The sequence below is a fragment of the Lepisma saccharinum genome, chromosome 1 (genome assembly GCF_977018435.1).
Source record: "Lepisma saccharinum chromosome 1, izLepSacc3.1, whole genome shotgun sequence".
Lineage (NCBI taxonomy): Eukaryota > Metazoa > Arthropoda > Insecta > Zygentoma > Lepismatidae > Lepisma > Lepisma saccharinum.
In genome coordinates this window covers 212675335-212692882 of record NC_139229.1, presented here as the reverse complement: position 1 = coordinate 212692882, position 17548 = coordinate 212675335, and positions in this window count along the sequence as shown.

Genomic DNA, 17548 nt, shown 5'->3' with positions numbered 1-17548 from the left:
TAGAGGGTAGTTCTGTGTTTTTCGCTTAACGGACATTGAAAGAATATATGATTAATCGTTTGTATGGCCTCACCGCAACTGCAGGAAGGGGTAGAAGATAAGTGAAGTCGAGCAAGGTGTTGGTTGTTTCGCACGTGACATGTGCGAAGTCATGTTGTGAGTGTAATCACTGCACGAGGCAGTTGTAGAGAACGGAACCAAGGCTGGTGGTCGCCGAACTGTGCAACCCATTTATATGTTGTGGTATGGGACAAAAGTTGAATGCACCATTCATCGCGAACTTGTTTGAATTTTTTTTCCGTACTCGTGGTAGAAGGTCCGTGTATGGCAAGCGCAGTGGGAGAACACGTACCTTAGGGTGACCAGATATTTGTAGACCAAAAAGAGTATAGTCTATAGGTTGAAGGTGCGCATGCATTTTGGTCTTTCACGGGGTCCGCAAAAATCCTCCACGACTTCTTGACATAATTATCCTGGAAATTATGCAAAATTAAAACTTCCTTTTTATTTTACACTAATTTTGCACAAAAAACTATATTTTGTGACTACATAATATCTATTTTAATATTCTGATGCAATTCTTGAATATTCTAAAGCAAATTCCTTGGTATGTTGATGCATATAATTGGAGGAGAATATTTACACACCAATATTGATCAATATTTTGAACAAACTTTAATTAATGCAATTTTCAAGTATCGGTATCGGTTCAAAGTGGTATCGGCTCAGCCCTAATCATTATCATTAAATTTCAATGAATTTGAAATATGTTTTGCTTGTTGATGGAATATGAAAATGACTCTTGAAATTGTTCATAGGAAAGTCTTGAGTCAAGGAGTAAATACTTCAGTTTGTTGACATCTTGACGTTTTCCGTTCTGTGGATTTTAAGGCATTTTTACGCGTAAAATAATGAATGAAATTAAATAGCAAGGAAAAGAGTATATTTGGGGATTTTTGCAAATTGAAAAGAGTATAGAGTATATGAACCTCTAAAAGAGTATAATACTCTTAAAAAGAGTATGTCTGGTCACCCTACGTACCTCCATTCTGGCTCGTTTAGCGAATGCGTCAGCAAGATGTTGATATATATTGAGGTCGCTGTGGCCTTTGATGTACGTAAAAGTCACGATTTGGCCCTGTTGACGTAGCTTATAAACTACCAGAAGAATTAAGAAGATGAAAACATTCATGCGAAAAGCCTCAGCCCCAGTTCGAGCCAATGTCTGTAGGACGCTCAAAGCGTCTGTGAGAATGAGTGTATGAGATATATCCTGTTGTTGAACAAAGGTCAATGCTCGGAAGATAGCATAACTCTCCGCAGAAAAAAATGACATATTGGGTGGTAACCTATATCATATTGATGAGCTTCGGTTTGTCCTGGTACATAAAACGCGCATCCCACTTCGTCGCCACGCTTGGAGCCGTCAGTATAAATAAATGTTGCCTTAGGCCATTTTTCCCTATAATTATGATGTTGTCCTCTGTCTTCGTAGTAAATATCCAATGGAGTGACCAAAGGAAATTGTAGCTGATAGATCAGTGGTTGGGTATACGTAAATGATTGATGATATGCATCCCAATCGATGTTATAACAGTGGAGAAAGTAATATGTGAGGTCAGATGGAGTTGGAACCTGCACGGATTCCCATTCTCGTTGCAATGCAAATTCTTTATTAAAGGAGTGCGCATGATTTTCCCAAGTTTTTAATAAATATTGGGTAGTTAACTTTTGTCTACGATGGGTTAGTGAGGTTTCGTTACTTTCTAAATAGACGCTTATGTTTGGACTGGAGTTCATGAGTCCACGACAGATACGTAAAGTCTGTCTTTGTAAGACATCAAGATTTTGGAGGTATCGAGAATTGGCACTGCCATATGCTGCTGCAGCATAATCAAAAAGAGACCGGAAACATTTTTTCTAAAATAAGAGCATTACGTATGGGTGGCTCCCCCAGCGTGTGGTCGCGAGGCAGCGTAGAATATTATTTAACTGTCGTCCTTTATTTTCAAGCTATTTGATATGTGCGATCCAATTTAATTTTCTATCAAACCTGAGTCCCAAATAAATACATGTTTCAACTACTGGAATATTAGCTATCTGGGTAATTGTGTTCGGATATCTATGTTGAGTGCGTAAATTGAATATTATGATTTTGGATTTGAGACGTGAGAATGTCAAACCCATGTTACTCAATAATGTGTCGAGGGTCAGAATGAGTTGCTATGTGGCCAGTAATCCCTGTGTTGCATCTGGTGTAGTCAAATAGTAGCAAAAGTCGTCTGGAAATTGAAGGATTTTAAATTGACCATGAGGTACAGTATGAAATTGTTGAGTATATTGGCGAATATTGGTTTAGGAAGGGAGACGAGGAAAACCTTACTAAATGTGTTGGAATTTTCTTGCCTACTCTACGGGAGATAAGAGAAAGATTCATGGATGCCTGGCAAGGGGAATGGGACGTTGCCCGGAATGGAAGAAGGACGTTCGGATTCGTTCCAAACCTACGTCAAAACAAACTGATAACTGCTCATGCCAAGATAGGGAGATTCAAGGCACTCGCAGACGCCGTGTCTTTGGAGGAGTTGGGAAGATTCGACCAACAGTAAAGGCGACCACCCCAGCCAATACACATACCACAGACCCAATCTGCCATGGAAACCAGGAGAAGAACTGCTGGAAGGCCCCTTGCTTCTCGTGCTTTGCCTCCTACTCCTGTAGAGGAGGAAGGTGAGGAGGAGGAGGAACCACCAACAAATGTTTCCAGAGAAGGCACTGTGTGGTTTCCACTGGACGAAGGGAGGCCGCAGAGCGGAGAAGAATTCGCCCCGTCCGATTACCAGGAGTAAGACAAAAGGATTAAATGGAAAGAGTAATGGCTTCAAAACAAACACCTAGCTGGCACACCAGCTACCATTCAAACGTCGGTATTCCGGCGTTATTCTCTAAACTACATGTCATACAATGCATTTATAAATCCTAATCCATAAATCTCATTCAAAATTAAATTCATTTATATTTCAAATATTTTTTACCTTTTGTATTGTACTACCACTATTTTATCAATCAATAATTCATATCTACTATGCTGCTTTCTGCTGAAGTGTATTCATTTCAGCAAACAGATATACAAGGCAGCAGGTAACTTTCTTCCACATACACAATACTACACACATTTTACAATTCCAAATGGGAACTGACCGCGCATAATCACATCAAAATATGGGAGCTGGAGACCGACAGCGGAACACCTAGACTCTGAGGTGAAGCATACTATCCAACTGAATTAATATAACTCAAATCAATGGTCTTAAACCACATGCTGATCTACTGTCGCTGTCTGGCTCCCTATGCACTGTTTGTAACAACAAAATTGTAACATGAAGGTCGCGTGAGCTCTCAAAACTATAGATTTCGGATCCCGAAATCCGGTGTATGTTAAACAATGCATACATACACACAATACTTATATCGTATTTTAAACATGTTCCAGCGAAGGTTCATGTAAAAAATGAAAGGTATAGATGTATTAACATTGTACTGTACTGATACCAATGTAATTATACAAAATTATATTTATGTTATATATTATGTTATTAAATATTATTGTAATTGTCAAACTTTTATTTCCAGATTTATGTAAAATGCAAATTTCAAATAAAGCAATGGAACTTAACAATAACGGGGGGACCGTAAAACGAGCAACGGCCGTCCCAGTTTTTCACAGAGGCACTGGGACATGCGCATACCCTCGAATGTATGCGGGTGGAGGTTAGGATACATTCGGGGGTCCCCCACTTATTGTTTTGGACTATGTTTAAGTAGGTGTAATATTTTGTATTTGCTTGTACGTGTGTGTGTGTGTGTGTGTGTGTGTGCATGTGTGAATGCGTAAGGGCAAGAATATGTGTCTGTGTAGTGGAAGTGTGCGTGTGCGCGTGCGCGCCCGCATTTATAGGTTATATTTCCATTCTTATATGTATTTTTTCCTTTGTATTTATTTTTCCCCTTTAATTGTTATATATTTTTTCTTCCTTTCTTTTTCAATATTTCAATATTACACATTCATTTTTTTTTATAAACATGGTCAAGTGGAATAAAAGGCTCCACAGCCTTAACTTCGCCATGTAAAAGAAGAAAAAAATAAAAATATATAAAATAAATATATTATATTAAATTTTACTACAACTTTACACATTTAGTGAAAACTGGATAAATCAATATTGTCATCGAATATATATTGTATATTTGTAATTAGTTCAATTTTTTGTTAATACAATTGTTTCCTTTTATTTGTCTACTCTTGGTGTTTCTGAATCGTGCTGATTCCGATCAAAATAGGGCATCATTTTTCTACGTTGAATTTTCACCCCTTTCTCATCCATGAACCAATGGTCTGAACCTTGACATATCAGAAATTCATAATTTTTGGTACAGTGGTAGCACACTAAAAGACAAGAATTGCGAAATTTCAAATTTTTTAGGTTCTTAGTTTTTAATTATTAATTTTTAAGAAGGAAGAATCAAAAAATTTGACGACGTCAGGAAATTTTTAAACAGCTGGAGATCAAAAACTATTTGACCTATACGGCCCAAATTGGTGTCATCCTCTTCTGATATTAATGAGCTTCTATTTGAAATGCAACTTTACTGTGCTATTTGATTTTTTCAATTTTGTCAAAACTCAAAAAAAATCTAAAAAACACCACTTTTAATTTTTATGAAAAAGAAATAGTTGTTTGAAGACGTCAATTGACAATTTGTGTAAAAAAAATCATTATGGGACGGCAATGAGTTCCTTTGGAAATTAATTTTCTTGTATTTTAAGGTGTGTGAAATTTGCTAAATTTGTTGACGTCGATGTTAAAACCATACCTATGAGCTGCGTGGTTGATGTTGGAGTCTTCATATTCATCTGTTTCATAATTTTTTGACTTCAAATAATACGAAAATTTACATTTATCACTTTAATAATTATATATTGGTACATGTTCTGTAAAAAAAATTCTCATGGTATGCTAATTAACAACCTTAATATGCGTATATAAAGATGACATTATTAAAATTTGAGGAGCTTTCAGAACAAAGTGACATGGTACATGCGACACATGTTGCTTGTCCCTAGCGTGTTGCTCGGACTGGGTCATTTTCTCGATAAAGTGCATTATGTCGCTTCGGTCTGGTGTTCGCGCATGTACGGTGAATGCTTGCTTATAGACTGCTTGTTGTTTGTCACTTTTGAAAACCGTCACTGTCGGTTGTCGCCTTACAGGTATTTGAAGAATAAAAAGTATTTAAATCATGTCCGTTAACACAAAGTAATGGTTGATGAGATATAAGTTATGTGAAGATTCCAGTCAGTTTTACAAGAGTCATAACAGAAAGGCAACAAGTATCAAAATGAATAACTTGCTGTAATTTTTGTTCGCAGTGATATGTGGTGACCTTGGAACTTGGGTAGCAACTGATTGTGTGTAATCTTTAATGCATCGTCCATTCCTCATCCCCTTTACACACACACACACACACTATCACACACACACTATCACACACACACACACACACACACACACACACACACACACACCCCACACACACACACACACAAAACATACATGTGTAACAACATTAGCTACCTTATTTCGTGATTTTTGTTTGCTTTTAACAGCGTGAAACAAGTCATCAACGTGCAATGTTCCAACATTACTCGTAAATAGCTTTGTGATATTTTTTTTAAATATATACGTTAATTAGTATTGATATGATCCATATTTTTATGTGACGTCACAAAACACATATTTTGAGCAAAGATAGCGTAATTTCCGTGTTATTATATGTAATATTGCACCTTGTTTATAATGTATATCTTTTGTTTAATGTTTACTGTATTTTATGCTCTATTATGAGTAGTTTAATGCATCTTCATGTTTGCGAGAGTGCACTATGTGAATTTGTATTTCTAAACATGTATAGATGTAAGTTTTGTTGAGTGTCCTTTTGTAGATAGTGAGTGATTCATCTGTACTTGAATCTGTGTTCTCGAAAATGGTATAAAAGCGAGAACGTCGCATAAGAAATATCACCTGTGATATCACACTTTCGCCACGGATCGTCGAAGAACTCCTCGTTGTTGTGCATACATCTTGGTATGGTAGTTCGGGGCGCAAGCTAAGCCTATGTGATCATAGGTATGCCAATGGCTATGCATTGATGCTATGCACAATACTGCAACCATTATTAGTTACGAAATAAAGCTAGCCTAACGATTAATTTGGAATAAAATGCTAAAGAGCAAATATTGGCTCAGTTATTATTGCATATTTCTTGGTGTGGTAGTTCGGGGTGCAAGCTAGGTCTATGTGATCATAGTCATGCCGACAGCCATGCATTGAGTTGATGCGTTTTTAGTTGAGTCGATTCATCGACAAAGCGAAATCCTCACCTTCGTCTCAAGTATATTCGCATTATAATTGCCATAAATAAAGAATAAATATTTTAGTTTATCTACTGCAGCAATATGATTTTATTTCTCTGTGCTGTGAATATTGTCTTTGCCTAACACTATCTCTGTACCTGAGAGGAGTCTGTGTACTTCACCGAGTCTCATCGATCGCCGCTGAGTATTATTAAGTTATTATTAATAAATATAATAATACGTTTAATAGTATAATAATACAGGCTATGAACGTATCAGTATGTACCCTTGAAATGTAATATCAGTAAAAAAATATATAGAAGGCTTCACACAAGAATAGTGGGGAGAGGACGTCTGGTCTGGCGAATCTGCATTCACAATATTCCAGTCCACCAGCGTGTTTGGGTGTGAAGAGTGCCTGCAGAAGCCATTCATGTTGCGTTCACTGCTTCCGTTCTACTGTTAAGCATGGATGATGGTATGAGTAGGGTGACCAGACACATACCTTCAAAAAAGAGGACAGAGCATGGCGAAAAAGGAGGACAAAGTCATGAAAAAGAGGACGTCGGAAAAATGGCAACACATTTGCCATTACTCATAATTTAATCAATTTAAAAAAAATCTTACCAACATTATGCTCACAGATACTTTTCATGTGATGTCTTTAAATAATTTCCTCTTACCTTTAAGCAAAGAAAGCAATCTCCTAATCTGTTATTTAACAAACGACAAAGAATATCTACAATTTGAAGCACAGAATATTACTCCTTTTCTAATTCTTGGATATTAGAATGAAATCTTCCCACAAGTTAATACCAATATAACAAATAAGATTCGCTTTAACATATTTCCAAAAACCAAATTAAAATTTTATATAATTTAGATTGGGTAGAGAAATATGATTTTAATGGCCCGAACATTCCTAGCACTCTTTCAACAGCAGGGGAAAGTGACAGCCACCTTACACTTTACCTCATTTTCGTTTCTTCCATCCTATCCTTTAAAAGCTGGATATTTTCTTGCAAGATCATTGTTGAATTTACACTTTTGCTTCGTTATTTCATGAAAGTAAATATTACTTAACAATTAAAATTCTCAGTACGCGTTTGTGTATCGCGGATGTATAACTCGAAGAGGAACTGGCCGACCTCTGTGGCGGAGTGGTTAGCACACCGCGCCACAACCCCAGCGATCGCGGATTCGAATCCCGGCCTGGTCATGGGTGTTCTTTCTGAGTATCTCTTCATCAAAATCATCCTATCATCGCTCATACCCATCTTCGCGATTAGCCAAAAGTGGCTGAAAAGCGAAGTAAAATAAACAAAATGAATCAATAGAAAAGGAACTGCACACAGTACATGCGTTCCAACAGTCTCCGAGGGGGAAGCAGTGAGTTTGAATAATACTAATGACTTGGGTGCGGAATTTTGCTTATTTGCCATTTTTATGCCTTTGTAGTAAAACATAGGGTCTAAAGTTTAAGGTTCGTTTCATGGTGTTTCTAGTCCGAAAACACATTTTTATAGTGCCTATAAATGCCTATTTTGAGGTGCCTATTTTGCTTAATGGTGTCAAAAAAATTATATTCTGCAATGTTTGCATACTTCGGCTTTCTTTACGTGTCTTTGGCTTTCCCCACATTGAAAGATGTAAGGCTTTGTTGATGTTGTACTGACTGAAATCTGGCATTTGCCAGATTTGAGGGTCTCAATTGGAACATTGTTTTAATTATTTTTTTGTTACAATGGTACAAATTGTTTTTTTCATCATTTGTTCAAATTCGCACATTCGTTAGCACAAGCTCTTTTGTGAGAATTACTTTAACTGACGATTCCCGCAAATGTGAATTTCGATCAAAAGAAAAACGGTTTGTTAACCGTTAGCGCACTTTTATGTATAAACTGAGGTGCTAACACTGTATAACTCTGCATTGTAAGAAGAACATTGAAATAAGTTCACATTCAGTGCCTATTTTAATGTCGTTTTTTTATTTTAGGGTGCCTTTTCAGTGCCTTTTTAAGTGCCTATTTTAATCATTTTGGTGCCTATTTGACCGCCGAGGTTTTTAGTGCCTATAAATCCGCCCACTACTAATGACTCAGTCGGGAAAGTGATTGTGTTCAGTTCCCAGATGCTAGGTGAGCATTGTTCGAATACTAACGTGCCCCAAGTTGACATGTCCTTCCCGGACGTATGAACAGTCTGCTGAAGTACATCATCCCGCCTGATAGATATGAATCTTGGAATAGAAGTTACGAGATTAATGGAAGTTCATGTGATAATTTTTGTGCTGCTGTTACTATGATTTTTAGTGCATTTCGTTATGATGTAAAAAAGTGTTCTTAAATTGCATAATCAAGATAAATATATTCTGAACCTAGATGTTAACACGTAAGTCCTGAGTTTGTTAATTTACTGCAAATCTTAATGTTTTCCCGTGCCCTGGGAGGTATCACGTGTATACCGATATACAGTCTCATGTTACTCATTCTCAATTGGTATTGAGATAAATCTATTCTTATGGATATTAATATGCTATAGTTGAACCTGGCACGACCGTGTCAATAATTTGGCGGACAGAACGTGGGGCCACGAACACATTGTGCATTAGCTACGTTAATCTTTGGTAACGTGTTTTAGATTTGCAGTTGACTCAGAACTTTTGATCCGCAACAATGGAAAAGAAAATATTAAGAAGTGGAACCAAAGCTTCATGTGTTGATGAAAGCACAGTTCATGTGTTTTGCTGTGAGACTACATCAAGGCTTGATGATACGTTTGTTTGCACTGAGTGTCACAATACTTTTCATTTGAATTGTGCAAAGTTAAAGTCACCAAAGGAAAGTAATTCTCCTGGTGAATTAGCATGTCTCGCATGCAAAGAAAAACTTGCAGTTCCTGTTGTTCCTGTTACTGCTGATTTGCTTGCGTCATTGCAGCGAATGCTGGAGGCAAATTCCAGCAACCTGGAAACTAGAATCGAGAAAAAAATGGCCGAAAATTCTAGTAATCTAGAACTTAGAATCCAGGAAAGGATTACCGAAAATTCTAGTAATCTAGAACTTAGAATCCAGGAAAGGATTACCGAAAATTCTAGTAATCTAGAACTTAGAATCCAGGAAAGGATTACGGAAAATGCTAATAATCTAGAATCTAGAATGCGAGAACATTCTGATAGCTTGGAGGCTAAGTTACACGAGAACTCTAGGAGGTTAGAGGATAAACTCCAGGAAAATATGAATATATTGGAGCACAGTTTACAACTAAAACTAGAAGAAAGTAGTAGAACTCTTGAGTGCCGGCTAGAAGCAAGGATGGAGAAGAAACTGGCCCATAGTTGTTCACAACTCGCTGCGTCCAATTCAGAGATGGGACGGAGGATCGAACAACTGACTCTGCAAATGTCTGAGGGACAGCAGAAATAGAACGAAAACCTTGAAATTGAGATGATGAGCTTACGTCAAGCGTGTCAGTCAAATTCTCAGCAGCTGGAATCTAAACTCCATGAAACAGTTGTTCTGTTGAGGGAAGAAGCTGAGCAGACCAAGGAGGACTTCCGAAAGGAAATCACTGAAACACAGAGTGGTTTCAGGGAAGAAATGTCCAGAGAGTTGGATAACCAGGTGACCAGTATGGCATATCAGCTGAGAGAGAACTTGAATTTGCGAGTTGTAGAGACGGTGGCAGAAAACCTTAAAAGCAGCACGGAGGGTCCTAGAGAGAATGCTGAAGAGTGGAAAAATGATATGGAATCCAAACAAGGGAAGCTTTCTTTAGACATGCGTAATCTTTGTGACGAAGTGGCTCAAATTTCAACCACTTTAAGCAAGTTGCCACTCTCCGGTGAACCAGAGTTACCGCGGATGGACCAGCTGGGCCCGCCTTTTCGAAGGTTGCTGTCTCCTAGTCGTTCTGAGGTCTCTTCGGGGCAACGAAACCGTACACATGTAAAGAAAAGACGCCACAGAGAGATCGTTTCCAGTTCTTCAGGCAGCGAGTCGATTTTATCGGAAAAGAGAAAAGAAAGAAAATCTCGAATCAATGCTACGCGTGGTGGGATGACTCCCCGGATGGCTGACCTGAATTCCATGCGGAAATTCGACGGAAATATTATAGCCACTTCGGCTGAGATTTATCTCAAAGAATTAGATACCAACCTTGAGATCCTTCAGATCCCGCATAGATACAGGCTGGAGATTATTCCTCGTTTGCTAACGGGCATGGCTTATCATTGGTTCTACTCTCATAAGAATGATTTCCACACATATTCAGATTTCCGTAGGGCGTTTAAGAGGCGTTTTGCGTCTTCAGAGGCAAAAGAAAGGGAGTTGGCATCTGTTAGGGCCAAACGGTACAATAAAAACAATGACAATAGTTTGGAAGAATATGTTTGGTCTGTATACTCTGCTTACAGAAACCTGAGTAGCCACTACACAGAGCATGAGGTGGTAAACCTCATAATCGGCCAATTGCCATATAGAGTGAAGCAATTGTGTATGGCCCACGCACCCGTAACTGTTGATTTGCTTGCAGATTTTGTTAAGAGATACGAGCAAGCGGAAGAGCAGGATGCTTGGCGAACTGCGTGGAGGAAGGAGAATCCTACTCACCAGAACAACAGAGATATTCCAGGCAACTCGGCAAACAGAAACCCGAGGGTTCGTATGGTCCAGAGGCAGAATAATTACCGTGAAAATCGCCCTGCAGGTCCATATAGAAACGGCAATCGTTATCGTCAACAAAGCCAAAATAGGCAGAGACGTGAGTATGCTGCTCCCAGATACGAACCTTGTGAGAGACCACGAAATGAGAACCGTTTATCTTCACCGGAGCACAGTGAACCTTTGAGGGAAGGTCGTAGCTCTCCACGATTCCAAGCGGCGAGCAGTGGCTTACAAACAGATGCTGCAGTGTCGTACCCTAGTAACGAGCAGCAACAGAGCGTTGAGCTGACCAGAAATTTTTGCTGAGAGAATGGAGCAAATCTCGACCAGGTGCGGGATTTTACCCCACGCCTGGCATAGAAACGTCCCCTTTTGATGTCGGGCGGTCTCGGATAGAACTGGGGCCTGCAGAAAATATTTCCCAGTCTGTAAATAATGATCTGAAGCTGGTGTTTGTTATTAATCATGAAGAGAGTGAGTTTCTTTACAAATTGTGTCAGGCTAGTCAGTCTAAAAACTTTGGAAGAGCGCCTGAGTTCAAGGCACGTGTAGCAAATGTTGATATCACTTGTATAGTGGACACTGCAGCTGAAATATCTGTTCTGAGTCTCGAGATTTGGAAGAAAATAAAGCAAAATTTGCCAGGGGCCATGTTACAAGCTACTCCAGAGGTACGACTTATTGATTTCGCTGGAAAAAGTCGAACTCGAGTTGTGGGAAAGCGCAGAATCGTGCTGGAAATTGCTGAGAACACCATACCTTTAGAAATTTTTGTTGTGAAGGATTTGCCTTCAGACTTATTATTGGGTTATTCGTTCCTGCAGAAATATGAAGCAGAGATCAATCTCAAGCATAAGAAGTTGTATCTAATGGTGGATGGAGAGCCAATTGAGCAAAAGCTAGATGATGATGATTCCGTTGATAAGCAAATGAGCGTCCGGAGGATTGAAGCTAGCTACGATAAATGGGCTACACCGCTAGAGGATATAAGGGAGAAGATTGACTCCAGTGAATTATTGGCTAAGGAACAAAGAGCCGAATTGTTCGAGATATTTATTGCCCATAGTAAGGTGTTTTCAGAGAGGCCTGGCACTGCCAAGAACTTAGTTTGTGATATTCATTTGTCCAGTACCGTTCCAGTGAGTCAAAAACCGTACCCGATTCCAGTGGCAAAAAGAGCAAAACTGGAGGCTGAACTGCAAAAATGGAAAGATTGGGAAATAATTGTGCCTTGTAACTCTCCGTACTTGAACCCGCTCATTGTTGTGGACAAACCGGATGGTTCTGTACGTCCGTGTGTAGATTTTCGGTTGTTGAACAAGTTTGTTATTGTTCCTAGAAGTTCTGTTGAACCAATAGACGAAGCACTCCAGAAATTTAAAGGTGCCAAGTACTTCACTAGTTTTGATTTGGTATCCGGGTATCTGCAGATTCCTGTAAAGCAAGAATGCCAGTCATACACTGCATTTTCTTATAAAGGAAGACAGTGGATGTTTACAAAAATGCCTTTCGGAATAGCTAACGCAGTTTCAGTTTTTGTTTCGGCTATGCATTCTATATTTGGGCCCGAAACTGATTCATTTCTGACCCAGTATATCGACGATTTATTACTGTTCGATTGTGATTTGCAGAAACATTTCCGGCACATTAATTATGTTTTGACCAGACTAGAAGAAGTTGGAATGAAGGTGAAGTTGAAGAAATGTGACTTAGTTAAGTCGGAAATATTATATTTAGGCCATATTGTTTCTGGGGATTCCATCCGAACTGATCCTAAGAAGAACGACGCCATTTTAAATTTTCCTAGACCTAGAAATAGAAAAGACGTTAGGAAATTTTTGGGACTTGCCGGTTGGAGGAGAAAGTACATTGAAAATTTTGCAGTGAAAGTGCAACCACTTACTTATCTTTTGTCCAAAGATGTGAAATTTCAATGGACAGAAGTAGAAAATGAAGCTTTCGAATTGACGAAACTTGATTTGGTTAGTGCACCTGCGCTATCGCAACCAGATTTTACTAAAGAATTTTGTCTACAGTCAGATGCATGTGGAAAAGGGCTTGGTTGCGTTTTGTTCCAGACAGATGGACATGATATTTTCGTTATCCAATATGCTAGCCGAAAGTTACGTAACAATGAACTTCATTTTTCTGTTCATGAACTTGAGTGCCTTGCTATATTATTTGGAATAGAACGCTTTGCAGTCTATCTTAAGGGGCGAAAATTTAAAATTTATACTGATCATAAAGGACTACAGTGGCTGCAAAATAGTAAAAATTGGAATAGTCGATTGACCCGTTGGTCTTTGAAAATCCAATCATATCAGTTCGAAATAGTGTATGTTAGTGGAAAGGAAAACATTATTCCTGATACGTTATCTAGATATCCTGTGAAGGCAGATACTGAGAGCAAGCTGGAGTCTGATTGTCTGCATTACCACATAAATTTTCTCTGGGAAGAAGATGAAGATGAAGAAGTGAGTGATTGGAAAGAAGCCCAGGCTAAAGATTCTTTTTGCAGTGAAATGATTGCTAAACTTCAGCAGCCTACTGAAAACGAAGATGCAGGCATGACCAGGTTACGGAAGACCTTTAAACTTCATCATGGATTGCTGTTTAGAAGTTACAGTGGGGAGACTCCACAGTACAAGTTGTGTGTTCCGAATTCCAGACGTCCCGAGCTGCTGAAAAAAATTCATGATGACGGCGGTCATTTTGGTGTGGGAAAGTGTTATAGGCAATTGCAATCCCGATATTATTGGAAACAAATGAAACCTGATATTTCTAACTATGTCCGTGATTGCCTGATTTGTGCAAAAGTGAAGCCTGACAAGTTAGGTATCATGAAGGAAAAGCTGCACATTAGTGGAAAGGAACCTCATGAGATGCTTTCCATTGACCTTATTGGAAAGTTACCGCCTTCTTCAGGGTACTATTATATTCTCAGCCTTATAGATGTTTTCTCCAGGTTCGTCACAGTTTATCCTGTGCGGAAGGCTAGTACCGTTGAGATAATTCGATTAATGAAGGAGAGATATTTCGCCCATTATCCAGCTGTTAAACTAATTTTGTCGGATAGAGGATCCCAGTTCACTTCCAGGTCATGGCAGAGTTTCATCGAATCCATGGGAATGAAACATGTGTGTACGACGCCCTACCACCCTCAAGGAAACCTAGTGGAGAGAGCCAACCAAGAGATAACTCGTTTACTTAGGGTTTATTGCCAGCACGATCACCAGGTTTGGTCCAAGTATCTTTATGAAGTTGCCTGGTTAATTAACAATTCTCTTTCTGAAGTTACAGGATATTCACCCATTGAATTGTTTTTCCACCATTCAGTTCCACCACAAGTGCTAAGAGATTTTCCATGGCCTGTGTCAGAAGACGGTGAGAAAGACTGGCAGAGTAAGGTTGTTCAAGTGCAGTTAAGGGAACGATATTCTGTGCAGAGGCGGAAGCTGAAGCAGAAGTGCCATGCTTTGCAGTTGAAAGAGGATGACCTGGTGCTGCTAAGAAGTCATCGTCCAAGTTCAGCTGTTAACCGAACCATTTCCAAGTTGTTTTATTTGTGGACAGGACCGTTCATAGCTACCCAAGTGAAATTCAACACGGCAGTGTTATTGGACACAAAAACTCGTAAGGAAGTGTGCAAGGTAAATTTCGACAATCTGAAGATTTTTAATTGTTCTCCAGACATGAGGAAAATACTTTTAGAAGGTTGAATCCAAAATCTCCTAGACTGGGAGTGCTTCCACGAGTCGTCGTCGATTTTGTTTCTCAATGGAGGGGGCGATTGACATGTCCTTCCCGGACGTATGAACAGTCTGCTGAAGTACATCATCCCGCCTGATAGATATGAATCTTGGAATAGAAGTTACGAGATTAATGGAAGTTCATGTGATAATTTTTGTGCTGCTGTTACTATGATTTTTAGTGCATTTCGTTATGATGTAAAAAAGTGTTCTTAAATTGCATAATCAAGATAAATATATTCTGAACCTAGATGTTAACACGTAAGTCCTGAGTTTGTTAATTTACTGCAAATCTTAATGTTTTCCCGTGCCCTGGGAGGTATCACGTGTATACCGATATACAGTCTCATGTTACTCATTCTCAATTGGTATTGAGATAAATCTATTCTTATGGATATTAATATGCTATAGTTGAACCTGGCACGACCGTGTCAAAGTCATAGGCTATGCCTTAAATCATGATCGTTATGTGTCGAAGGATTGTCAATGCAGCACATTTGCTATGGTCAATTCTATACTCTTTCCAAAAAAAAGAGGACATTTAGCGATTTCTAAAAAATCCGCCCGGACGCCGGACTGACACCTAAAAAGGTGGACATGTCCGGATAAAAGAGGACATCTGGTCACCCTATGAGGTTAGGTATCTTCGTGTGGTCTTTGACCACTTGTAGTCCACCATGAGCGGATCACAGCAGAGGAATATCATAGCATTCTGGACGAACATCTTCATCCTATGATTCAGACTTTGTTCCCTGGCGAACGATCTGTGTTCCAAGACGACAATGTCCCATTTACACTGTTCGGTGCATCAATGCATGGTTCACGGATCACAAGATGAAGTTGAACATCTCGTTTGGCCCCCTTAGTCTCCTGATCTAAACATGATTGTACATTTGTGGATTATTTTCAAGGCCAAAGTGCACGGTAGGTTTCCACATCCAGCCGCATGTTCTGAACTAGAGACTACTTTGCACGAAGAATGGGTGTGTATTCCCTTTAGCATTGTGCACGCACAATCTTCGTTTGTCCACTCCACGTCGGATACAGGCTGAAATTCAGGCCGAGGGTTGGCACACTTCCTTACGAATGAAGACTTTTGTGTCGTGTCATGGTGTTCATATTTTTTTGTCTACCATCTCTGTGTGTGTGTGTGTGTTCTAAAATTGTTTATTACTTACTACATCATCAAATTGTGCCCGTCTCCCACAAAATTCTATGACTTAGAGCATATTTCTCAAACTATGGGGCGCTATCCACTGCTGGGTCCTGAGGGGGCGTTTGGTGGGTCGCAAAGTCGGGCTCGAAAATTTATCTACTGTGTCATAAAAACCAATTGAATTTAAATTACTAAATTACTAAGTGTTTTAAATTAAATATATACACTTCTAGAATGGAGTATGCGTCATTTGTTTAAGCAAACGTAAAAGAGGGCTTCTTAAAGTACTCGATGTTAGCAAAGATGTAATTATAAACTGGGTGCACACCCTTACAATTAATTCTGCCGGTGCCCATGCTTATGGGTCCCATGAAGTGTAATATCCTTCAACGTGGGTCCCGGACTGAAAAAGATTGAGAACCACTGACTTAGAGTCTTCCAGGAGTGACCCCTCCTTCTCTCCTGATGACAACTGACGGGGAGAAAAGTGCGAGACATAAAGATAAAATGGTTGACCGTGCCTATCGTGTGACTGTGCCTCAGTCCAGAAAACCGCCGTTTCCGATCAGGGTTCTTGTCATGGAATTTCCGGACAGTTGGCCAAGTGCAGTGTAATGAATAGTCACTGAAAATCCAGGATGTCCTACGAGAGAATATTGGAAGCCTGAGAACAGCGAAGGGTTAAAAGCAACAAGGCTAACTGATTCGATTCCCAGACGACGGATTTGAATGCAGGGGAATCTAAAACCTTGTTCTTCTGAACAAAATGTGTTCCAAAAGAATGATGAGTATGTTGAGAAGAGATGCACAGCATGAGTATGTACAGTACAATTATTATGTGTTCAAGGAAAAATAATTGACATACTTTTGAAATGCCTCTCGCACGTAACCTGGAAATAAGAAAGTGAATCCACACGAATATGTTCCAGCATAGTCCACATGCGTTATATACAGATATAATCAAGGACGCTCAAATAGCATAGCAGGAGAATTTTTTTAAACTCATTTACAACTAAACACGGCCATAAAGAACAGAGGGATAAAGAAAGAGGGAGAATAACAGAAAGAATAAGAGACAGACGTAAAAAAGTGGCAGATATCGAGAAACAAGAAGAATTAAATTAGAGAATAAATAGAGAACAGACGAAGAAAGAAAGAGGACGAAATTAACAGAAAGGGATATAGAAGAAAGAAAGAAAGAAAGATGCAGTAAAAAGAAGGGAGATAAAATAAAGTGAAACAAAGAGAAACACGAAGAAAGAAGGCAATAGAACAAGGAGGAAGAAAGATAGAGGAAAAGTTAGAAGGAGATAAAGAAACAAGGGAAGAAAGAATGTGAGAGAAAACAGAGGAACAAATAGCATCATGTTAGTTATAACCACTGAAGAAGAGCCTGTATCCCACTCGAGCGAACACTATCTCCAACAGAACAGATGGGATATTGTTTGATATTATTCTCCACAATTAAATATAAGGTGGTTAGTCCTAACCTCGCCAAGTGAGGGCCTCCCCGATGGCGCAGTGGTATCATCGCCGCCTTGCAATCAAGGGGTCCCGGGTTCGA